Raw genomic sequence first — 27,124 nt, forward strand, 5'->3', positions numbered from 1 at the left:
GGTAGGACAAGGAAGGGAAAAATGAAGGGGGATAAACAGAAGGTGGTATGAACCATGAGAGACTGTGGACTCTAGCAAACAATCTGAGGGCTTCAGAGGGGAGAGGGGTGGGGGATTGGGATAGGCCAGTGATGTGTATTAAGGAGGGCACATATTGCATGGTGCACTGGGTGTTATATGCAAATAATGAATCATGGAACATTACATCAAAAACTAAGAATATACTGTATGGTGACTAACATAGCATAACAAAAAATTATTATAAAAATTAATAAATAAAATTAATGTGTAACTATGGAATGATGGGATGATGGGATGGTTGTCAACATAAATAACTGTTTTAAAAATATATATTTTAAAAATATATATTTTAGTTACGAAGGGAGGAAGTCATCTCTGAAATTATTGATAGATTCTGTTTCTTTTATTCCAAAACGTAGAATTATGGAAGGAACAGTTTAGTGATAGAAAAACATAATGGAAAATATTATCCAGATAATATGAAAATTTTGTCAAATCATGAACATAACAGGTCTATTATTGTATTTGTTTTCTAGTTAATTTGCTGCTATACTATTTAAAATTTAGTGGTGCTTTGTGGTTCTTTATATTTCCATTGTCTTCTTTATTCGTAGTGAAATTTATAACATACAGGGGGAAAATCTCTTTGAAATACATATCCTAGTTACTACCAAATACCAAAATTGTAACTGAAATATAATGAGACTTTCACACAACTAAATTATTTATGTAAGTCAAAACCTGTTGATAGAAATTAAATAAAATTTTTAAATGAAATGATTTTTAGAAAATATTTGAAATCTTACTCTCAAACAAGAAGGTATATTTTTATTAAACATACCTAGAGGCTGTGAGCTTCAATGCTTTGAAGTGAGTTCTAATATCATACTTATTTCTCTATTGTTCATGGGAAGGTGAATTATAAAGAGTGTGGTAAAGAGTATATTTCTCTTTGGCCCCAATTTTTTTTTTCCCCAGAGTATTCTCAAAACCTAGCAGGATTTCCATATTGCTTTTCCCCTTTACCTTTGTACTCTATACATATACTTAATAAAAAATATTCTTAATTTTTACATAAAAACTTGCCTAAAGTGCAGTCTTTTTAATGATATTATTTACTGAAATATAGGAAAGACTGTTTCCTTCCAAATTGTTATTTTAAATGTTTGTTACCTGTATAACTTGTTAATGGGAATGATAGTAGGATTTATGTTCACTTATTCATATTTCCATTCTCTCTCTCTCCCTTTCTCTCTCTCAACTGCATGTTTTGTCTTACATCTCTATGTGGTTTTGAAACTTTATTTTCTCTCCCACAATCCTTTTTCCTTATTAACAGTATATATTTTTCTCTCTATGGTAGTAAAGGGAAGGACATTTTAACCTCTTTGTGATCAAAGAGTCATTTTCTCCTTTGAATTCAGATGAAAACTGATTCCCCACTGTGCAGTGTTATGAAGCTTTCACTGAAATTCCATTAAACATCTCCTTAGGAGCTAGGAAAGAGATGAGTTTACCATTTCAAATTATTTCATATCCATATTCCCTTGGGCCATATTATACTTGAACTTCCACTATTCTACTTTTTCTTTTAAATCTAAGAAAAACTGGAAATCTTCAAGAAATTGTTCAAAAAACAGAGGAAGATAGGGGTGGCTGGGTGGGTCAGTCGTTAAGTGGCTGCCTTTGGCTCAGGGCATGGTCCCAGAGTCCTGGGATCAAGCCCCATATTGGGCTCCTCTGCTGGGAGCCTGTTTCTTCCTCTCCCACTCCCCCTTCTTGTGTTCCCTCTCTCACTGGCTGTCTCTCTCTCTCTGTCAAATAAAAAAAAAAAAAAACAGAGGAAGGTAACTCAAACATTTCATTTATGCTTTCTCCTCTAATAATTTCCTGATAAGCTCTATTTAAAAAAAAAAGACTTTACTTATTTATTTACTTATTTGAGAGAGCAGGGGAGGAGCAGAGGGAGAAGGACAAGTGGACTACGCAATGAGTGTGGAGCTTGACATGGAGATTAATCCCACAGCCCTGAGATCATGATCTGAGCCAAAATCAAGAGTCAGTTGCTCAACCAACAGAGCCACCCAGGCACCCCTTCTGATAATTTTTAAAACTTGAAAGATTCTATCAGTTCAAGACGATTCCTTATTAAATAGGTAGCTGAATTTCGGGATGTCTGGCTACTATCTCTAATTTCCTTAATAGAAATTCTATTGATTCTAAGGCTATATGAGCTACGGAAAATTAGTGTGATGAGACAAGAAATGGGGTTTATATGAACATATTTGAAAACTAGAAATTAGTTTAGCATTAATACATCTTAAATTAACTTTTCTTGCTCTGGTCCCAAACCATGTTTATTTCCTTCTGTAGCCTCAGAATCTTACATTAATTTACTTAAGTCACCCAAAAATGATATCAAATTATTATTTTTACATAAGAATTGTTACAAACAAAATAAAAGATAAATAGAACATTCTACTTTGAAGTGGATTTGTTTGAATTGATAGATGCTAAATACACAGCTGTGCAACTTCAAAAAAATTTTTAAATGTATTATAAATTATTTTTTAAGCTCTCTTATGTTGTAAGGTTTGTTTTCTAACAATTGCTAAAATGATCTACCAATATCTTTTTGCGAAGTAAATATGAAAATTATAAGCAGAGGACTTCTAGTTCAGTTCCATCATCTAAAGACATTGGAAGTTACCATTTACATCCTAATAACAAGAAAAAGCTGGACAAACTGAAATTCAATGATGTTTTGAGACTTATTAAAGAACTACAGTTTCTGGCCAAATGGGTACCTCAAAATCTAGAGACAGAGGTACATCCAGAGGTGTAGTCAAAATATGCTGGTCTGGAGCAGAACCTGCTGAGGCAAAAGAAGAGAGGAAACTTTAAATAATAATATTATGGTGACTTTGATGAATCACTGACAGTTGAATATTGATTAACATGAAATTAAGAACTAGTCCTTCAAGCCAAAATATTAAGCAGGCTAACCACATTTTTATGAGTTGTACACCTTTAGGAGGCCCACCAGGTTCTCACTTTGAAGATCTGAAAAAGTCTGCTCCTAGCTTCAGTAGAGGAAGGGAAAGAGTAATCATTGTAAAATACAGCAGGAGCCTTCTCTGTAACAGAAGGGAACTCATCAGGGGAAAAGACTTTACCACAGCCTAATCTCAGCTGGGGCAAGAGCATTTCTCCTATGCTAGCCTGTTCTAACATTTGTTTTACCTAATAGCTATCATGAAGATTTCAAAGAAGAAAGTATGGGGAGTTAGAAGGGGATCATGCTATGCCATTGGAGAAACACTTATTATGATCACAGGCCCAAGACACAGGCCTACTAAAACACTGAAATTTAATGTGAAGATTATAAAGCAAAAATACAGTGAAACATTTAAAGTACTGAAAGAATTCATTGTCAGCAGAAGTTGTAAGAAATGTTAAAATAAGTTCTTCAGGCAGAAAGAAAATGACATAGGTCAGAAAATTTAATCTATGTGAATGAAGAAAGAACATCAGAAAGGAATAAATGAAGACAAATAAAATGTTTTATTTTTCTCATTCTTAATTGACTTAAAAATAAATATTTTTTAAAATAATAGTAGCGATACAAGGGATGATAATAGTGTATGTGTAAATAAAAATAATAGAACAGTATCATGAGTAGTGTGAGGGAGGAATTGGGAATACTCTGTTACAGGGCATCTGCTTTACATATATACTATTACTTGAAGTATATACTTCCCTAGATATATTTCCGAAATTCTAGGACAATCTCTAAAAATATTAAAAATCAAAATCAGATCTGACAGAAAAGATGTTTAAAAAGGATACCAGGAAAACAAATGCAGCAAGTAGAAAACAGTTACAGACATTACTAATAATCACTTTAAATGTGAATAATCCAAATACAACAATTAAAGTTAGTTATTATAAGAATAGATTTTAAAGAACTCAATTTATGTTAACTGAAATAATCCAATTTTAAATATAAATACTCAAAAAAGTTAAGCAAAAGGAATGTAGAAAGATATGCCATGCTAACAGTAATCAAAAGGAAGTTGGGAGTGTAATATTATAATACCATTGTATGGTAACAGATGGTAACTACACTTATCGGGGTGAGCATAGGTAATGTATAGAGTTGTTGAATCACTGTGCTGTACACCTACAACTAATACAACATCGTATACCAACTATACTTCAAGAAAAAAAGAAAGCTGGAGTGGCTATATTACATTCACACAAAGCAGACTTGAGAATAAGGAAGATTAGAGGAATAAAAGGACACATAATAAATGTGTCAATTCTCCAGGAAGACAACAATCTTAAATGTGTATGCAACTAATGACAGAGCATGAAAATATGAGACAAAAACTGATAGAACTGAAAGAAAAAAAAGAAAAAAGAAAAATTCACTATTATACTGGAATATAGCAACACACTTCTGTAATTGATAAATCAAACAGGAAGAAATTATGTAAGGGTATAGATGAACTGAACAGTTCTAATAATAATGATTGAACTGACACAGAATAACCACCCAACAACAGAAGAATATACATTCTTCCCATATTTCCTTGGAACATTCACCAAGGTAAGCCAATCCGGGGCCACAACAGAATTCAGCTATATATCACTAACAGAAATCTGGAAAATATTCAAATACTTGGAAACTAAATAAAGTTCTTTGAAGATTTTAAATAAAAACCTTATAAAAAACACAAGTCAAAGAAAGGTCTCAAGAGAAAGTTTTTTAAAGTTTTGAATCAATAAACGTACAACTTATTAAAGTTTGTGGGATACAGTGAAAGCAATGCTTAGAGGGAAATTCATAGCCTTGAGGAATCTACACTAGATCTAATATAAATAACTTAAACTTCCACTTTAGAAAACTAGAGAAAGAAGAGCAATTTAAACCTGAAGTAAGCAAAAGAAAACATAATAAAAATTAAAGCAGGGTTCAGTAAAATTGGAAACAATGGAAAAAATTGAAGAAACCAAAAACTGTTTCATTTATAAAATCAAAGTTAAAAAAAAATCAAGTAAATATGCTTCTACCCAGAATAAACAAGAAGAAAGAGAAGATTAAAAATTAGCAATATCAGAAAAGAAAGAAGAGTCACTACTAGTGATGCCCATTTAAAGGGTTACAAAAAGTACTGTGAAAAAGAAATGTTGATGATTTGTTTGAAATGGACCAATTGCTAGAAAGACAAAACTACCAAACACAAAGAGAAATAGATAATCCTAACAGACTTGTATTTATTAAACATATTGAATTAACAATCACCTTCCAAATAAGAAAGCAACAAAGTCAATGGTTTCATTGATGAATGTTGACAAATATTTAAGGAAAAATTATAGCAATTTTCTGATTTTTTTTCAGAAATTAGAAACAGAGGAAACACTTCCTTACTCATTCAAGAGAAAGCTGAAGTGGCTTTATTAAGTTCACACAAAACTGGCTTCAAAACAAAGATTATCAGGGATAAAAGGCTTGCATAATGATAAATGAATCAATTCTCCAAGAAGATATTCTAAGGCAGCATTATCCTAAAATCAAAACCAGTTAAATATATTACAAAAGAAACTACAGCCCAATATCTTTTATGAATACCGCATACAAAAATCCTCAACAGAATAGCAGCAAATTTAATCCAGCAATGCATGGGAAGAGTCACATACCACAAGCAAACATGTATTACAGGTATGCAAACCTGGCTTCACATCTGAAAATCACTCAGTGTAAACCACCATATCATCAAGCAAAAGAAGAAAAATCATATGATCATAATAATCAATGCAGTAAACATTTGACAAAACTGAACATCCCTTTGTGATAAAAAATTCAGGAAACGAGGAATGTAAGAGAGCTTCTTTAACTTCATAAAGAACATCTACAGTAAAAGCCCCTACAGTTAATATATTTAATGGTGAGAAACTGTTTTCCCCCTGTGATCAGGAACAAGAAAAGGATGTCTGTTCTCACCACTTTCATTTCAACAATATACTGGAATCCTAACTAGTGCAATAAATAAGAAAAAGAAATAAAGTGTACAGTTTGGAAATGGACTATTTATTTGCAACTATTTATTTTCAAATACCATGCTTATATGTAAAAATCCCAAAGAATCTATAAAAAAAAATCTGGAACTACCAAATGAGTTATAGCAATGTTCCAAGCTCTCAAAATACAAGGTCAATATATACAAAAGTTACTTCTTTTTCTACACATCAGTGTTTTAGTCTTCTTAGGCTGCCATAACAAAATACCACAGTCTGGATGGCTTAGCCAACAGAAATTTATTTCTTACAGTTCTGGAGGCTAGAAGTCTGAGATTAGCATGGTCAGGTTCTGGTGAGAGCTCCCTTTCTGGTTTACAGATGACTCCCTTCTTGCTTTGTTCTTACATGGGAGATATGGAGAGAGTGAGGGAGAGAAAGAGCACTCCCTAGTATTTCTTCTTCAAGGACACTTGACCTCATTTGACCTGAATTGTCTCCACAAATAATGTCATATTGAGGGTTGGGACATCAACATATGAACTTTTGGAGAAACAGTCTGTCCATAACAATCTGCAAACTGAGGTTTGAAATTTTAAAATATAATTTATAATAGAACCAAAATAATGAAATACAAAGGTATAAATCTAACAAAATATGTACAGAATATGTATATAGAAAAATAAAATACTGATGAAAGAAATAAAAGAATATCTAAATGATAAATGCCTGTCTGTGTTCGTGGATTGGAAGACTCACTTTTGTTAAGACAACAGTTCTTCCAAATTTTATCTATAGATTCAATGCCATCCCAATTAAGCTGATTAATTCCTAGTGTGAAAGTGAATTTCATACCTGAAAATTATTCTCTGTAAACCACACTACAAGGCTAAAGAATAAAATTATAGGGACATATCAATTGATGATAAAAAAGCATTTGGTGAAACTCAATACCCATTTGTGGTTAAAAACCAATAAAATTGAATAAACAAAAAAACAACAAAAACTTCAGCACATTATTTTGCAGTTATTAAAACAAAACAAATAACAACAACAAAACTGATTCTAAAGTTGAGATGTAAAGGTGAAAACCTAGAAAGAAAAACGTTGAAGGACTTACATTAACCAATTTTCACTCTACTGCAGTAAAACTGTAAAACAGTAAGTAGTAAAACCAAAACAGTGTGGTATTGGTAAAAGAAGAGATGCCTCTATCAAAGGAACAAAACTGACAATCCTGAAATAATCCCATTTAAATATTGCCAACTATCCTTTGACAAATGCACAAACACAATTTAAGTAATAGTTTATTCAATGAATGGTGTTGGAAAAACTGGCATCCACATGCAAAAAAAAGGAACCTAGACACAGACCTCACAGTTTTATAAAAATGAATTAAACATGGATCATAAATTAAATGCAAAATCAAAGCTATAAAATTTCTAAAAGAAAACAAGGGAATATCTATCTAATCCTGGCTTTGGTGATGTGTTCTTAGATTTAACACCAAAAACAAGAGCCAATAAAGCAGATAAGTTGAACTTAGTAAAATTAAAAACTTCTGCTCTATGAAACACAATGTTAGGGAATGAAAGATGGGCCAAAATATTTGTAAACACATATTTCATAAAAGACATGTATCAAAAATATTACAAAGAATTGTTAAAACTCAGTGATAAAACAAACAACCCAATTAAAAAGTGGGCCAAAGAGCTGAATAAACACCTCAACAAAGAAGATACAAATAGCAAATAAGCTTAGGAACAGATGCTAACCATCACTCTCTTTAGAGAAATGCAAATTAATACAATAAGATCCCACCGCACATTTGGTAAATGGTTAAAAAAAATACTATTTGTTTTCAAAAATACTGAGCAACAGAAGCTCTCATTTATTATTGGTGGAAATGCAAAAAGTACAGCTACTTTTGAATAAAGTTGGAAATCTCTTACAAAGTTAAATATAGTACTACCATACAATCTGATAGTTTTACTCCCAGATATTTTCCCAAATGCTTTGAATACTTAAAATTACAATAAAACATGCACACCAATATTTTAGTAGCTTTATTCAAAATTTCCAAAAAATGGAAGTAATCAATATTTCCTTAAATAGGTAAATGGATAAACAAGTATGGTATATTCACACAATAAAATGTTATTCAACAATAAAAAAAAGAATGACCTAATACGCCATGAAAGATGGATGTATCTTCAATGTATATTGCCCAGTGAAAGAAGCCAATCAGAAAAGGCTACTTAATGTATTAGTCCCTTTATATAACATTCTGAAAAAGTCAAAACTATAGAGATGGTAAACATATAAATGCTTGCCAAGGATTTGGAATGGGAGGTATTAACTAGGTAAAGCATACTGTAATCTTATGGCATTGAAATTTTCTGAATTATACTGTAATAGTGGTACACATGACATCATATATTTATTAAAAGTCATAGAACTTTATAGCACAAAGATTAGTCCTTAATGTGTGCAAATTTAAAAAATCATTTTGGAGGTGAGGGGGGTCACAGGACGGAATATAGGATGTGGCGGAAGTTTTAACTATATTAGAAGTATATGAAACCACCTCACTGAAGGAGGTAGGGGGAAAGAAGCTGACCTAAGTAACTTTAGAAATAAGTGGAGTCTGTAAGATTAAATGCAGAAGGAACGGTATATAAGCATTGCACTCTAGTTGAGTTGATAAAGTTGTTTCCCAAGGATGTCAGCATGAACAATTCTGAAATCACTAGATATGCATGAAAGAATTGATTACAGTTAAGTAAACAGATCAGCCAGGTTTCTTACTGTTGAACTGAGAGGTTATTGCAAGCAGAGAAGGCTAAAAATTATCCATGTGATAATGGATTAGATTCAGATAAATCAGAATGAACTCATGATTAACTTAATATAGATATAGATGGATACATATAAAAATATTTATAGAGATGTGTATATACAGAGGTTAGCATACATACATATATTCTTAGCAGCTGAGAGTATCTATAAGGAACAATACCTCAGCAACAATGAGCATCCTAATACCCTCATCTTGTTTTCTAATACTATTCTTCAATAAAAGAAATTAGGGCTTCTTGGAGAAATTACTGATTCTAGGACTGAGGCAGTAAATAAGTGAAATGAGCCTGGTGCACTTTGTACTGCCAAAAACTAAAGCAGTGTTTATAAAAACCAAGAGGGATGTCAAGAAAACACAGGAGTCAATTGAATGAGCTTGTGGTTGGTAATGTTTCAGTCAGACATCTAAATTTAATCTAAATGGTGTTGATATAGTTAAAACTTGAATATAAAATAAAAATAGAATTTTCTAGTAAATATGTACCTCAACAATGATAATGTGTTAGTAGTAATAATAAATAATAGTATTATGACCATTTATTAATAGAAATTATTGAATTATCAGAAAAAATAATGGATGAGGGGTTCCTGGGTAGCTTAGCAGTTAAGTGTCTGACTCTTGATTTGGGCTAAGGTCATGATCTCAGGGTCATGAGATTGAGCTCCACGTTGGGGTCCACACTGGGCATGGATCCTGCTTATGATTCTCTCTCCCTTCCCTTAATAATAGTAATAATAATAATAATAAATAAAAATAGTGCATGAAAATAAAGACCTTAAGCATGACTATAAAATTTAAAGAATCCATTTAGTAAAATTTAAAATATCAAATATATCTTTTGAAACATCAGATTTCTCCTAAACACCACTTATGCAAAGCTGACACAGAAGCAGTTACATAGACAGATGATAGAATTAGATGGATAGGTAGAATATTTTCTGAAATATTTGTTTAGTGGAGTGACTACTAACAAATGTGGCTAATATTTTTAACATGCTTCTTTTCCCAGTCTGAATTCTTTACTTTCCCATATTGATTGTCCTTAGTATGTTGGAACAACATACAATAAGGCAGAAATGATTTAACTGAGAGACTCTTGAGAGAGAGAGACCCTCATTTGGAACATAGGGAACAAGGGAGAGAGAAATGTAGGTCTTGACTGCATTTCAACATGAAATTGTTGGATAATAATTAATTTGACTAAGTTATTCTTGAACTGGCTTGATAAGCTTTCAGCTATTTCTCAGAAATAATGTCTTGAGGTAAAAAAAAAGTTGTTTCAGGACAATAAAAGTATATTATTTTTCTGCCTAGTTTGAGGATTCAGCTATATAAAAATGGTAAACCATACTTTTATATTTTACTCAGGTAATATAATAGAAACCAAAGTTTAATTCCTGGGGTCTGTGAGATTACTTTTTCTCTTTAATATGGATGAATACACACATGTTAGCGAATTTTCACAAGTAATACATTAATCCATTTCTGAAAACTATGGCTTTGAGAATTTTTTTTCTTATTCTGGTTGTTCTTTCTAAATATTCTCTACTATTTTCTACACAGTAAGGTGTATTTCTCTTAAAAAATGCCATACTCAGGAGGGTGGTTATGATTCTTAGTCCTCATGCTAGTATTTTACCATTTTGCTTTGCTTTATTCTGTTTTGTTTTAATGCAGCTCTGAAACATAAGTAGCTCACAAGCAATGCCATTATGTTTAATCTTTCCTACCTTGTATTTTTGTCATTTTAAAAACACCATGCTTGAAATTAATTTATAAGCTTGTGTTTTTTATAGATGAATAGGTAAAAACATTTTTTCAAGCTTAAGGCTATGATAGAGAAAAGTACATTAAGAAAACATTGAATAGCTTTATTCCATGAATAGAGATAAAGTAGACTTTTGATTCCTCCTTCGAATCATTCTCAGAGGAGGAACACTGACCTTCAGCAGTCTGTAATTTACTCTCAATAGACTATTTAGCACCATAAACATCTACATTCATTGTTGAATTTTTTCCTGTCAGAAGTTGTTTAGAGTGTTCTTCTTCCCTTTAGACATAAAGTGTTCATTCATTATGTGTGTTTCCATTTCTGAACAAAATTCAACATTTGGTAAAAGCACTTCTGGGACTCATGCTACTAAGTTTCTTGAATTAGGAGTAGTAAAAAAAAGTATACAGTTCTTCATGTCTTCTTTTCCTATAAACATAGACTTTATTTTGCACTTTGTAACCATGCACTTTTTTTTTTCCATTTGAGAGAAAAATGAATGTAATAGTGGAGTGAAGGATGTATTTAAGCAATGCAAAGTTTTAATAGTTATTTTTTAAATGCCATGAAATTTGTGTTTTTGATAATACACCCTTATGTCTTTATTTCACTTTGCTGTGTCCTTCTTAGTGATACATGTTCAGAAAAAAATCTGACAAGTGTACATGAATAGGTTATATAACAAGACAGGAAATACAGAAACTCACCAGAAAATGATAAAGAAAGAAAAGCACTGTGTGAGACATCAGAGAACTCTAAATTCCATCCTAGAAAGCCTGACAGAAGTTAATGTGTCAAGTTTCTGTATTAAAAGTTTATTTTAATACAAAGTAAAGCTAGAATTCTAGTCAAATAAACGAGCATATACATGTTTTGAAATAAAAAATGTCAAAATCTCTGTACAAGGTGTAAAGAACACAATTCAGTAAGGAAATCAAAATGAATTCAGTGTGTAGATGTGAAAAGCTAGTTATGTACTATTGAAGAGATATGTGATAATTGTACTATTGCAAAAGAATTCTATTTGTTTCTAAAATCAATAGTTTTATAATCATGTTTTATGTTTTTAAATCATAACACTGAATAAATATGATTACAACCAAACTTAATTAAGATTTTCAGCACCTTTGCTGTTATTTGCATGATAGAAAAATAAAGAAGTGTCCAAATAGTTGAGCGGAGCAAATTTTAAATGTTGCTGTAGTGTCCAATGGAAACTGAATGTGTGAATGCTGTGATTTGAATAAGCTCATAGAAAAAAAAATTCCAAAATATCTATGTAAATATAAATAAACTTTTGGTAATTTTAGTTATTCACCAAAATAGGCAATGGTGGTGACAGAAGTAGTCTTTGGCAGAGGTGGAAATATAGTGAGTGAGTTTAATAAGATTTGGGTAGTTTTGATATAACCAGACAGAAAAATTCAGCAGGCAATTCAAGCAAGTTGTCTGCACTGGAGAAGAGGCTATCATATTTATGGATAAGAACAAGTAGGCTGAACTGAGTAGAGATTAAGAAATGGAAATGTACACTTAAGGGCTGTACAGGAAATGCCAATAACGTATAAATAGAAATAGGAAAATAATATGGTTTGGGAGGCCAAGAAAAGAGAAGCATAATTTAAAAACCTTTTCAGAGAGGAGTTAAGATGGCGGAGGAGTAGGGGGTCCACTTTTTCAACTGGTCCCCTGAGTCGAGCTGGATAGGTACCAGACCATCCTCAACACCCACAGAATCAGCCTGAGATGCAGGGAGATACATCTGGATCTCTACAAATGAACATCTCCAGCGCTGAGTATTAAAGTATGAAGTGGGGAGCCATGAAGCTGTGCAGATTTCGGAAGATAAACGGAAGGGGGAGGGAGCAGCTGCATTCGGGCGCCGGGAAGCGGTAGCCACCTGCACTGGGGAGTAGGCGAACTCACGGACCAGACCGGCACCCATAAGACAGCAGACTGAGACCATGAGTAGGGGAACTCGAGCAAGCAGTCTGAAAACCGGAGCTCCGAAGTGCACGAATCACACTGAAACGGAGCTCTAGAGCGCACGGGGGCAGCTGGCAGCTGGCAGTGTTAGAAACACAAAGGACAGAGACGCACTGGCCCTGGAAGTGAGGGCTGGGACACCGGCTGTGGGGCGCACATCCCAGGACACTGCAGGGTTGAGCAGCACCAACAGAAACAGAGTTAAAGTGCCCAGAACATGAGTGGAGAACCATCTGCGATCCCTCTGTTCTGAGACAGAGGCTGAGATTTGGCTACTGCTGCTCTGACTCTCAGAAGAGGCACAGCAAACCACCAGGGAAAGCCGCCAGAGAACAAAAGCCTGGAAAGACCGGCTCACAGTGTGCCCAACCCATCCCCCCTTCTAGGGGACATGGAGACTCACCCAAACAGGGTTGCCTGACTATCAGCGTGGAAGGCCCCTCCCCCAGAAGGCAGACTGAAAAATCAAGAAGCCCACATCCCTAAGGTCCCTATAAAACAAGTGCACACTGCCTGGGTCCTGGTCAATAATTTGGGCTCTGGACAACCCCACAACCTCTCCTCATCAGAATGATGAGAAGGAGAAATCCCCTCCAGCAAAGAAAAGACGATGAATCTGTGGCCTCTGCCACAGAACTAATGGATATGGATATAACCAAATTATCAGAAATGGAGTTCAGAGTAAACAATGGTCAAGATGATGTGTAGACTTGAAAAAAGTATTAAGGAAAATGTTAATAAGAATATAGAATCTTTAAGGGCAGAAATGAGAGCGAATCTGCCAGAAATTAAAAATTCTATGAATCAAATGCAGTCAAAACTAGATGCTCTGATGGCCAGGGTGAATGAGGCAGAAGACCGTATCAGCAAATTGGAGGATGGGTTAGTAGAAGAGAAAGCTAAAATAGAAACTTGGCTCAAAAAAAAATCCAATCTCAAGAATGTAGGTTACGGGAGATTACTGACTCAATGAAATGTTCCAATGTCAGAATCATCGGCATCCCCAAGGGGGTGGAGAAAAACAGAGGTCTAGAAGAGATATTTGAACAAATTGTAGCTGAAAACTTCCCTAATCTAGCAAGGGAAACAAACATTCATGTCCAAGAGGCAGAGAGGACCCCTCCAAAGCTCAATCACGACAAACCTACACCATGTCACGTCATAGTGCAATTTGCAAATATTAGATTCAAAGATACAGTATTGAAAGCAGCCAGGGCAAAGAAATTTTTCACGTACCAAGGCAAAGGTATCAGAACTATGTCAGATGTGTCTACACAGACCTGGAATGAGAGAAAGGGGGGGGGGGGGCATTTTTAAATCTCTTTCAGAGAAAAACATGCAGCCAAGGATCCTTTATCCAGCAAGGCTGTCATTCAGAATTGATGGAGAGATAATGACCTTCCAGACTCGCCAGTCATTGACCAATTTCGTAACCACGAAACCAGCCCTACAGGAGATATTAAGGGGGTTTCTATAAAAGTAAAAAGGCCCCAAGAGTGATACAGAACAGACAGTCACAATCTATAGAAACAAAGACTTCACAGGCCACATGACATCATTAAAATCATATCTTCCAATAATCAGTCTCAATGTAAATGGCCTAAATGCTCCCATAAGTGCCACAGGGTTGCAGATTAGATAAAAAGATATGACCCGTCCATTTGCTGTCTACAAGAGACTCATTTTGAACATAAAGATACATCCAGACTGAAAGTAAAGGGATGGAATACCATCTTTCATGCAAACGGACCTCAAAAGAAAGCTGGGGTAGCAATTCTCATATAAAAAAGATTGGATTTTAAACTAAAGACTATAGTTAGAGATACAGAAGGGCACTATATTATTCTTAAAGGATGTATCCAACAAGTGGATATGACAATTATAAATATATATGCCCCCAACAGGGGAGCAGCAGGATACACAAGCCAACTCTTAACCAGAATAAAGAGACATATAAATAAAAATACGTTAATAGTAGGGAACCTCAACACTTCACTATCAGAAATAGAGCACCCATGCAGAAAATCGACAAAGAAACAAGGGCATTGAATGCCATACTTGACGAGTTGGACCTCATAGATATATATAGAACACTACACCCCAGACCCAAAGAATACTCATTCTATTCTAATGCCCATGGAACATTCTCAAGAATAGACCATGTTCTGGGACACAAAACAGGTCTCAACCGATACCAAAAGACTGAAATTATCCCCTGCATATTCTCAGACCACAACACTCTGAAATTGGAACTCAACCACAAGGAAAAATTTGGAAGAAACTCAAACACTTGGAGACTAAGAACCATCCTGCTCAAGAATGATTTGATAAACCAGGAAATCAAAAATCAATTTAAACAATTTATGGAGAGCAATGAGAATGAAAACACAATGGTCCAAAACCTATGGGATACTGCAAAGGCAGTCTTAAGGGGGAAATACATAGCCATCCAAGCCTCACTCAAAAGAATAGAAAAATCTAAAATGCAGTTTTTATATTCTCACCTCAAGAGGCTGGAACAGCAACAGAGGAACAGGCCTAATCCACACACGAGAAGCAGTTGATCAAGATTAGAGCAGAGATCAATGAATTAGAAACCAAGAGCACAGTAGAGCAGATCAACAGAACTAGAAGCTGGCTCTTTGAAAGAATAAATAAAATTGACAAACCACTGGCAAGACTTATCCTAAAGAATAGAGAAAGGACCCAAATTAATAAAATTATGTATGAGAAGGGAGAGGTCACAACCAACACCAATGAAATTGGAAGGATTATTAGAAACTTTTATCAAGAGCTTTATGCCAATAAATTAAGCAATCTGGAAGAGATGGAGGCCTTCCTGGAAACGTATAAACCACCAAGACCGAAACAGGAAGAAATTGATTTTTTAAACAGGCCAATTAATTATGAAGAGATTGAAACAGTGATTAAAAACCTTCTAAAAAACAAAACGCCAGGGCCTGATGGTTTTCCCAGGGAATTCTACCAAACATTCAAAGAAGAAATCATACCTATTCTCCTGAAGCTATTTCAAAAAATAGAAACAGAAGGAAAGCTACCAAATTCATTCTATGAGGCCAATATTACCTTGATCCCCAAACCAGGCAAAGACCCCATCAAAAAGGAGAAATATACACCGATTTCTCTAATGAATATGGACACCAAAATTCTCAACAAGATCCTTGCTAATAGAATCCAACAGGACATTAAAAGGATTATCCGTCATGACCAATTGGGATTCATTCCTGGGATGCAAGGTTGGCTCAACATTTATAAATCTATCAGTGTCATAGATTTTGTCAGGAAAAAAAAAGCCAAAAATCATATGATTCTCTCAATAGATGCAGAAAAAGCATTTGACAAAATACAGCATCCTTTCCTGATTAAAACCCTTCAGAGTGTAGGGATAGAGGGTCCATTCCTGTGAAAAGCCTAGAGCAAATATCATTCTCAATGGGGAAAAGCTGGAAACCTTGCCCTTAAGATCAGGAACACGACAAGGATGCCCACTCTTTCCATTATTATTCAACTTAGTACCAGAAGTCCTTGCAACAGCAATCAGACAACAAAAAGGGATAAAAGGTATCCAAATTGGCAAAGAAGAAGTCAAACTGTCTCTCTTCGCAGATGACATGATACTCTACATGGAAAACCCAAAAGAATCCACTCCCAAAGTAGTAGAAGTTATAGAGCAATTCAGTAATGTGGCGGATACAAAATCAATGCTCAGAAATCTGTTGCATTTCTATACACGAATAATGAGACTGAAGAAAGAGAAATTAGGGAATCCATCCCATTTACAATATTACCAAAAACCATACGTTACCTTGGAATTAACTTAACCAGAGACGTAAAGGATGTATATTCCAGAAAATACAAATCACTCTTGAAAGACATTGAAGAAGTCACAAAAAGCTGGAAAAATATTCCATGCTCATGGATCGGAAGAATTAACATAGTTAAAATGTCCATGCTACCCAGAGCAATCTACACTTTCACTGCTATCCCGATCAAAATGCCAATGACATTTTTCAAAGAACTGGAACAAACAGCCCTTAAATTTGTGTGGAACCAGAAAAGGCCCCGAATCACCAAGGAATTGTTGAAAAGGAAAAACAAAGCTGGGGACATCACAATGCTGGATTTCAAGCTGTACTACAAAGCTGTGATCACAAAGACAGCATGGTACTGGCACAAAAACAGACACATAGACCAATGGAACAGAATAGAGAACCCAGAAATGGATCCTTGGCTCTTTGGGCAACTAATCTTTGACAAAGCAGGAAAACACATCCAGTGGAAAAAAGACAGTCTCTTCAATAAATGGTGCTGGGAAAATTGGACAGCTACATGCAGCAGAATGAAACTTGACCACTCTCTCACACCATACACAAAGAGAAACTCCAAATGGATGAAAGACCTCAATGTGAGTCAGGAATCCGTCAAAATCCTAGAGGAAAGCATAGGCAGCAACCTCTAGGGCATCGGCCACAGCAACTTTTTCATGACACATCTCCAAAGGCAAGAGAAACAAAAGAAAAAATGAACCTGTGGGACTTCATCAAGATAAAAAGCTTCTGCACAGCCAAGAAAACAGTAAAAAAAACTAAGAGGCAGCCCACAGAATGGGAGAATATATCATCGAACTTTACATCAAAAACCAGGGATGTACTGTATGGTGACTAACATAATATAATAAAAAAATATTAAAAAATAAAATAAAATAATAATCTTTTCAATAATGTTCAATGCTGAAAAAGTCAACTAAGACTTTATACTATGTAAAGTATAATGTAATGATTAATGACTAATAGATCTTGTTTTTAGTTGACCTCAGCAAGAGTGATTTCTCTGAAAAGTGAAAGCACACATTACATTCATGAGGCATAATAGTAGGAAGGTGAGGACAGAAAGAAAATAGTAAAAGCAGATATTATTTTTAGAACACTGACTATGACAGAAAGGAGAGTGTGATTAGTGAGTTCAAGGATGAATTTTTAAGATGGAATTTGCACAAATCTTTGTGATAATGTCTTGATATATTAATCCATATTATTCTGTGTATAAAATGAGTTTAAATGTTAAAATGTTGGATAAACAAATTTTCTGGATGCTTTCTCTCTACCCCCCATTAATCCACATAATAGTAATAATAATAATAATAATAATAATAAGCAGAAAGTTATAGAGGACTGGAAATTGTATGACTAACCCTTATTAACCAATACATTATTATCCAACTTTGCCGTATCATTATACAACTCCAGAAAGTCAGTGTTTCTCAATGTGTGGTCAACTGACTACTTGCATCAAAATCATTTGGACACTTGTTACAAACATATATCCCTGGGTCTGCATTAAAGACATAAAAATCCTATTTTTAAAAGAAACTCCAGGGACACCTGGCTGGCTCAGTTGGTTAAGCATCTGCCCCTTCAGCTCAGGTCCTGATCCCAGTGTCCTGGGATCAAGTCCCCTATCAGGCTCCTTGCTCAGCAGGGAGCCTGCTTCTCCCTCTGCCTGTCACCCCCCACCCCCGCTTCTGCTCTCTCTCTCAAATAAATAAACAAAATCTTAAAATAAAATTTTAAAAAGCTGTATTAAAGTTACATTTCATTCTAAGTTTTTTTAAAAAAAGAAAAGACAAGAAAACAAAAAAAAAAAGAAACCCAAAGTAATATTTATGGTTTGGTGAGTAAGGTAAGTAGGATATAATGGAATGGGGGTTTGAAGCAGTGGGGCTAAAGAATCTGTATTTGAACAACACAGAAGTTTGGGAGCCCCTTTTCCTCAATATCAATTTTCTTACAACAGTGACTGCCCGGGGAAGTGGTAAAATACATCTTAAGAGGTCTATTCTCATTCTAAAATCCTAAGGTGATGCAAAATACAGGCAAAACAGATATTGCTAAAATTGACAAAACATAATTATTATAGGAATTGTGATTTTTAGATAAGATCTGAAAATGTTCTTTTTTGGCTTCTATTTTGCCATTTCTTGTTCCCCTTTTATTATCATGATTGTTATTAGTCTAAAAACAACATCTTAGAAAGAAATAAAAACATCTTAGAAAAACAAGTTTTATTTTCTAGTCTTACCAAAACATTACATCTGTACCAAACATACATACTCATTCTTTTATCTAGCCCCTCTCTAGAAATTTCAGAAGTTTTTAGGTAACTAAATGTTTCCAAGTTTTGTTGTTATTCTTACTGCTCATGAAATAATTAACTGAGTACTGACCAAATCATGCAGAGTAGAAAACTACCTAGTTTCCTAGTAAATGAAAAGTGGATGACAAGGAAAAAAAAGCTGCCTAAAAGAAGAATATCTCCCCCCCACAAAAATCTTCACATTCACACAGAAGTAATTCCTGTTCCTACCCATAATAATGGAAAAATCTCATAATTCTCAGGGAATTTTGCTGAATATTAACAAGGGTTTTGCCTGGTAGTTGGACAGAGTTAGTCTTAAATTAAGTGGTGCTATGGTACCACCTAATGAAACCTAAAAGCAAGACCAGAAAGAATGAAACTATTTTAAGTAACCAAATTGCAACCCAGATTAAGATAAAAAAATATTTATAATAGTTACCACACAAATGTCAATCATCAACCCAAAATTTAATAGACATTCAAAAAGGCAGGAAGCTATAACTTACACTGAAGAAGAAAATAAACAAATAAATCTGACACAGAACTAACTCCAGTGTTAGAATTAGCAGAAAAGTACGTTTAAACTATCATTACACTGGACTTCAGTATGTATTCCATATGTTCAAAAAGCTAGAAGAAAAGTTGCATGTATTAAATAGGGATAGACATGGAATAGAACAAACATTTACATTGAATTTTTAGAGCTAGAAACTATAATTTCAGAGATTAGTAGACAAAGAAGAAAAACAACAGAAAATAGCCAAAGTAAACACAAAAGGGAAAAAATGAAGAAAAAAAATTAACAGAGTATCAGAATCCTGTGGGAAAACCATCAAGAAGCCTCACGTAAGTTTAACTAATATTGAAAGAAAGCTGGAAAAGGGTGAAGGGAGTTAGAAAAAAATTTGAAGGAATAATAGCCAACATTTTTCCAAATCTAAGGAAAAATATAGTCACAGATCCAACCCCCTTTTTTTAAAGGTTTGGAGTTACTGATAGACTCTTCTCTTAACACCCCTACACGGCCAGCGGGAGATTAAGGATAATATCCAGAAACATGTCTATTAGTCCAGACAATTTCCATCACATCATATCTTCATTCCTTAATATTGGTATTGTGTCACATTAAATTATCCTTCATATGAACCAGATTTAATCTCTGGGTATTTGCTACTCAATTCTTCCTAATTTAAAAATAAAAAAGAGTCTAGGTGGGAAAATGATGGCTTCTCTATAAAAAATAATAATAATAATGAGTTAGAGAAATCCATATGATTTTTTCCTATGAAAGAATTTAAGTGAAAAATAAATGTTATATATAGATAGATGGTAGATAGATTAGATAGATGATAGATGATTGATAGATGATAGATAGATGATAGATAGATAGATAGATAGATGATAGATAGATAAATAGATAGATAAATAGATAGATGATAGATAGATAGATGGCATCATTCAAAAAAACAAAAACAAACAAACAAAAACCTTGTAGGCCACCTAGAATATTTTTTAAGTTCATGGACTCTGAGGTCAGATTTGCCTGAATTCAAATCCCAGCTCCTCCACTTGCTAGCTGAGTGATGTTAAGTAAGTTAATTACTCTTTCTGTTGAAATTTTACCCTCATCTTTAAGTAGATAATAAAGTTGTCTACCTCACTAAGTTGATATAAGGATTGAAAGAGCTAATATTTATAAAACAGAATAGTACCTGGCTCATATTAACCAATGCATAGTTTAGTAAAATGACAGGTAGATGACTTGACATCCTATTTAATTTTCATGTTTTCCCTCTTGAGTGTTACATTTTTTATAATTTTTTACATTTCCCTTTTTTGCCTTTTATGCATCATTTTTTTAAAAAATATTTTACCATAATTATTATTATAGAAAATTGAGAAAATGCATTCTTTTTACAAGACTGATCAATTCCATATAGAATGTGATCCATCTTGCCTTTTCACATAACATTTTATTACAAGTTTCCATATATTAAATATTTAAATTTATTTTGTGATAATTATTTAGTATTACCATGTTTTGAGAGTTTTCTATTATAAATAATGTTGTAATAAATGCCCTTATGATTTATGTTCAGACCTTCCACTTTTGCTCAAAGGCTGTTTTTCTACTTTGGCTGGCTCTGACTTCAGTAATGCCTCTACCTCCAAACATATTCCAGGGCCCTCATACCTAAATAAACCCTCTTTCAACTATCCTAGTTCTCTGGCTACTCGTTCTCCTCACCGGTCTTCACCTAATATCTCAAAGCAATTGCCAACACATGCTGCTTATTCACATCACTCATCTACTTCACAGAGTCTTACACAGACTCTGGAGACCTTACTATGAGCAGTGCTAGTCCAGTAAAACTGTGCTGTTAAACATCACGAATACAAAATTGATGGCATTCTCAACTGTGTAGCACATAAAATTGCTGCTTAAAACCCTACCACCTCTCTCTAGAAATTCTGTTCCCTAGGATTTATGACTTTCTAAAAAATGATTTTTTTTTACTTCTCAGTGATTGAAATCTACTAAAGATGTTTTGACTAAAAAGTGACGTGCATATGACTTAAACATTTAGATTATACAGCTTGAGGTATTGTTGAGGACAGGGCTCAAGTGCTAATAGTATTCTTCCCCTCACTTGTTTTTTGTTTTTATTTTAATTCCAATTAGTTAAAGCACAGTGTTATATTAGTTTCAGGTGTACAATATAGTGATTCAACACTTCCACACATCACCCTCTACTCATCACAAGTGAACTCCTTAATCCCCATCAACCTTTCACCCATCCTCCTACCCACCTCCCCTCTGGTCACCATCGGTTTGTTCTCTATAGTTAAGAGTCTGTTTCTTGATTTCTCTCTCTCTCACCTTTTTTTCCCCTTTGCTTGCTTGTTTTGTTTCTTAAATTCCACATATGAGTGAAATCATATTGTATTTGTCTTTCTCTGCCTGACTTATTTCACTTAGTATTTTACTCTCTAGCTCCATCCATGTTGTTGCAAATGTCTTCCTCTCACTTTTTATGTTGGCTCCATTCAAGTAGGATCTTTTCTTGTGGTGGTAAATCGTCCAGCAGCAGCTCCACACTTACATTTTATCTGCACAGCAATTCCAGAACAAAAGAGTCTCTCCTTATTACTCCACCAAATTTCCCTAAGGGTCTTATTGGCCTGCTTTTATTCACATGCATACCTCTAAAGCAGTCATGATGCTTGAGCTATTGATTCACAAGTTTAATGAATATATATATTCATCAAGATACATGCCATGTATATGCTGTATATATTATATTCTATATATTACATATAGAATAATTATATAAATATACATAAAATTAGCAATACATTGCTTTTATTCCATTCCCATTATCCTACTCCAGGTTCCATAACTCTTATCAGGAACATTATATACTGTTTTCCTTCTTTTTTTTTTTTTAAATATTTTATTTATTTATTTGACAGTGAGAAAGAGAGAGATTACAAGTAGGGGGAGCGACAGGCACAGGGAGGAACAGGCTTCCTGCTGAGCTGGGAGCCCAATGCAGGGCTCTACCCTAGGACTTTGGGATCATGACCTGAGCTGAAGGCAGACACAACAACTGAGCCACTCAGGGGTCCCTACTATTTTCTTGATTGGTCTTGACACCTTGGCCTGTCATGCATTTCTGACATTACACTCTTCATAAAGCACCATTTTAAACATGTCATTCTCACTGGTAATCAATTTTCAAAGATTTCTTGTTGACTATTAAAGTCTATCCGACTTAGATTGGCATTTAGAAACTTTCATAATATGACCTTAAGTAACTGTCCAGTATTTGATCACAACTTTTAGCTTCCTACTTGTGACTTTTCTGTAAAGTTGCCTTTCTTCTAATCTAAATTAAAACAAAGATCCTCCATGTGACTTTTAATAAGCCATTTGACATTTTGGTTCTTTTGTTATAAGGACAAATAAAAAATGTGTCTCTGCATATTGTTTGATAGATTGCATTGTTGAATTTCTAAGTGCAAAGAACTTTGGGCTCCTAAGATTACATTTTGTGAGTGTAGAGCATTGTGTCCAATGAGCCAAAAATAACTATAGGTTATTAACTACTATAGACTCCTAATTGAAAAACCTGGGTGCCGTCTAGCAGAGAACATTCATTGTTGTGTTTTAATTTACTACATGGAATTAAACTTTTATTCTTTACCTTTGAATTATCTTTACAACTTCAATGTTACCATACTGTGTTGTCCATTTAGATAGGTAGATTTTTATTAAAAACCGTGTATGGTTTAATCAATCCTCTTCAGCAAGCTCTGAATTGTTTTATGGTATTGATCGCAATGTATCTAAACAAATCCCTTGGGAAGAGACAGAAAACCAACCGGGGCTCTCGTGTTTTTATGATTCTAAAGAAGCTCTATTTTTCCAGGTTTGCTTTTTGAGTGAGTTGGCAATGTGTTTTCAGCTCACACCCTGAAATAAATTACAACCTAAACCCTAAAACAATATCCTTGATTTATAAACAGAAAACCTACTTTATTTCATTATGTTTAGCTTTAAAGAATATCACTCTTGGACTAGAGAAGGTGTGTTCTGCCTTCCCAAGGGACACTCTCGTTCTACACAGATAATGATGCTCAACTGCCTGTAAGGCCAACACTATTGTCAGTCAACTTTGTTACGTCTTTAGCAGCATAGAAACTCACATGACTATAATCGCTCCTTCCACCACTCATCTGATCTTCTTGGCTACTGTATGTGGAAACACGACTTCTGCGGACTTTCGACGGTTTCCCAGATACCCGTCACTCAGGGACAGGAGCCTTTCTTTGTACCTGTATTTCTTATACTTCTAGAATACTTTATCTCAAAGCAGACTGGTCTTGCATCTCTAAATATCCCTCCCACTTTATTTAGATAATTTAAAATTAGATAATATTTATTTAAAATTTATATTAAGAAGAATAAAAATTGTTATTTTTATTCTTACTATTATTGTTATTGTTGGGTCACATACCCTGAGAGTGGTTAACAGCACAAGTTATGAAAATAAACTGCCTCAATTGAAGGCAGGCTCCACCAAGTATTTGCTATATAATACTGATAATGTTACTTGAACTTCCAAGCCAATCCCTATTCATGACTGAAATATGTATTCTGCAAACGGCTAACAGTGCTTCCAAATAACAGCCTTCAGCAGTTACCCCTTTTCAAAAATGACTTGAGAAGGCTGTCTAGCTCTATATTATACCCCATGTCCCCGGAAAGCTAGTTTCCAATGACTAATCAACTCTAATGTATAAACCCATGTCCTCACCACAATGCAGGACAACTTTCAGGAACTAGCCCAGCTTCACAGCTCCTGCATCTCAGGCCAGCTTCTCACTTTGCCCCATCTGATTCCACCTTTGCCTTCCCAAGAGCATACTAAGAGAATCCAACTTACAAGAGTAATCGTTACTCTTTTTAGCACTGTCCAAAGTATTAAGTAATCAGACAAAATAAGTAAGAGGATATTTCTTCCTTTCAATGTAAAGAGATGTGTTTTCAAAATTGAAGATAATAAAATCATTTTAGTCACTATTAACTTTTTTTTTAAAGTAGCAAGAAAATTAAGAATGTCAATGGTCTTCCCAAGTAGTAAGTACGAGAATTTTTTTGTGAAATTTGGGTATAGTTTTATAGATTGATTTATCCAGGAAATCTAAAAAAAATACAAAATCAACTTTCTAACCTTTATTGAAGAAAGAAAAAACACATTAAGCATTCATAGGGCAATAATCAATGAGACATCTTATACATTACAACATTTTTATAAATTGCCGAGATATTGACTCGCTATGCAAAATTACTTTAAGTTTTTTAAAGGAAGGGATTGTGTCATTTGTCCCTCCTGTTACAGAGGTTTATTAAAGATTACTTATGCTGGAGACCATGATTGGCACTGGTTTTCTTTATAATTGCAATCCCAAGAGTTAGCCTAGTGCCTGGAAGATCACAAGCCATTGAAAAGTGCTTTTTCATACAAAAATGAGTAATGACAGCACTTGGGATAATGACACCTGAACTTAATTGCTAGTTCTGCCCTATGTATGTGTTGTATAAATTTCCTTTAAACTTTCTGCTCTTAAGAATGGTTAAATGTAAATTAAGGCTAAAGGTAATAGCAGATATATCACAACATGTGTGATGAGACTTCCATGAGACAGTGTGTGTGAAAATTACTATAAACAATAAATAACAATATAAATTTTGGATTCATTTTTGTCTTATTCATGTGACATAGAATAAAATGCTACATTGTCTATTAAATGCTCACTATGAGAGCCTTAATATTCCCCTCAGGTAGACTGAATTTTAGACAGGCTTCTTCATGATTCTAGGTCCCTCCCCTTCTTTTTCCTAGAGCATTTACTTTAGAAAAACTTGTAAATTCTTTCTCTTCCTCTTTGAGATGTAAATCTTTCAAAGATCCTCTTGCCAGTTTTATAACCCAGAACTGCCTCTCTCAGGGACCTGGCAGTGATTTCTTTGAAACGTAATCATCAAGGAAGGTAGGGCACCTGTCTCCCAGTCTCTGTGGGAGGATTGGAGGGCTACTGAGATGGATACCTTGCTCCAAGTTGTAAAACTATCTCTTGTCATGAACATACGAGAAAGCTTACTTTTGTTTTGGGTAATTCTAATTAGCAAACACAGATAGCCCTTCATCTGTCTCTCTCTTGCCAAAGTTTAAAAATCTTCCCACCTTTGTTCAGTAGAGGTGGATACAGATTGAGTTCTGGCTTCTTCTATTGCAATAGCTTTGAATAAAGTTTTCCTTTCCTGTTTGACTTTGGTGCAGTATTTGCTTTGGCAGTGCCAACTAAAATTTATTACCAAAATCTATCCTTTCTGAAATGTTTTAATATGTATAAGGAAAAGAGGCAGAAGGATAAAGTATGTAGTGGAGGAATCAAATAAGAGCCTTAAACGTAGGTAGAAGCTAGTTGAAAAATACTTTCATTAAACTCTGGCTGTTGCCCATGAAGTTACAGAGATGGAGAGGTGAAAGCACTCTCAGAAATTATTGTACCTCAGGATACTACAATTTTTTGCTAAGAGGCTCAGACTGAGAATAGACATGCTCAATGTTCCAATGGTCATATTTTTCCCCAGACATATTTAGAAAAATAAATAATGAAAAGGAGGTAGTATTCTCCCCAAATTGTACAAATGTCAAAAAATATAGTCACCCTCCTGAGTGTTATTGTGCCTTGCTGTCTCACCCAGGCAGAATCATCATTCCTTTTGTCAAAACACACTGAAAATAATGTGTGAAGAATTGGAAGGACTCTTTCATTTTTCCAGTGATAAATTAACACCATGATGGTCCCTGAACTCAGCTACCTATTCTCAGCAAAGTCAAGCAAACTGAAGGATTATACAGAGTGTGCCAAGAATTAATAACCTCTGGAAAAGGTAGTTACTTTTAAGTCATGCTACAAAGTTACTGCAGTTTGCAAGAAAGCTGACTATGAAGAATCTTCTCACTATAAATATTCATGGGTATAATTATTTCTTGCTTCCCAAACACTGGCACTCAGTGTTTGAGAAATTGACATTAATATGCTCTTTTAAAATGTTTGCTATACTTACTGCAAAATAAATGTCATTATGTTACAGAAAATTAAAACATATAAATAAGAAGTAGGAATCTAAAATTATCTATAAACCCACAATTTAGTGATAGCCACTACTAACATTTTTGTAAAATTTACTTCCATGTGTATATAGAATATTTAGCTTAGCTTAATGTTTGGCTTGTATGATAAAGCAAGCATTGCTCTACTATATCGATATTAGTACATTTAATTCTCACAACAGCCGTGTATGAGGAGCACTGTTCCTACCCATATTTTATAATCAAGGAAACAAGCATAGAATGCTTTGTTAAATGACTTGTCCAAGATCACGGAGAGTAAGTCATCAAGCCCAATTTTAGTTAGGCAGTTTGGCTTCATCACCCATGCTCTGATACAACATAATGTTTATAACTAAATCCTTATTTTGAGGAATTCGGTTTGCAGAAAGTTTTTCAGTAATATACACAATTTAATGATGAACTTATTATAGCTACATTTTTTGTGCATATTTTTCTACTTATCACTTTACGTTAAATTTCTAGGATAGGACTGCTTAGACATGGAGAATGTCCATTTTAAAAACTTTGATGCATATTGTCAAACTGTCCTCAGTATAGATTTTACCAGTTTTATTCCATTTATACTGTAAAAAAAGACCCTTCATTTTTGACTTCTCATAA

The sequence above is a fragment of the Ursus arctos genome, unplaced genomic scaffold, assembly GCF_023065955.2.
Source record: "Ursus arctos isolate Adak ecotype North America unplaced genomic scaffold, UrsArc2.0 scaffold_18, whole genome shotgun sequence".
Classification (NCBI taxonomy): Eukaryota; Metazoa; Chordata; class Mammalia; order Carnivora; family Ursidae; genus Ursus; species Ursus arctos.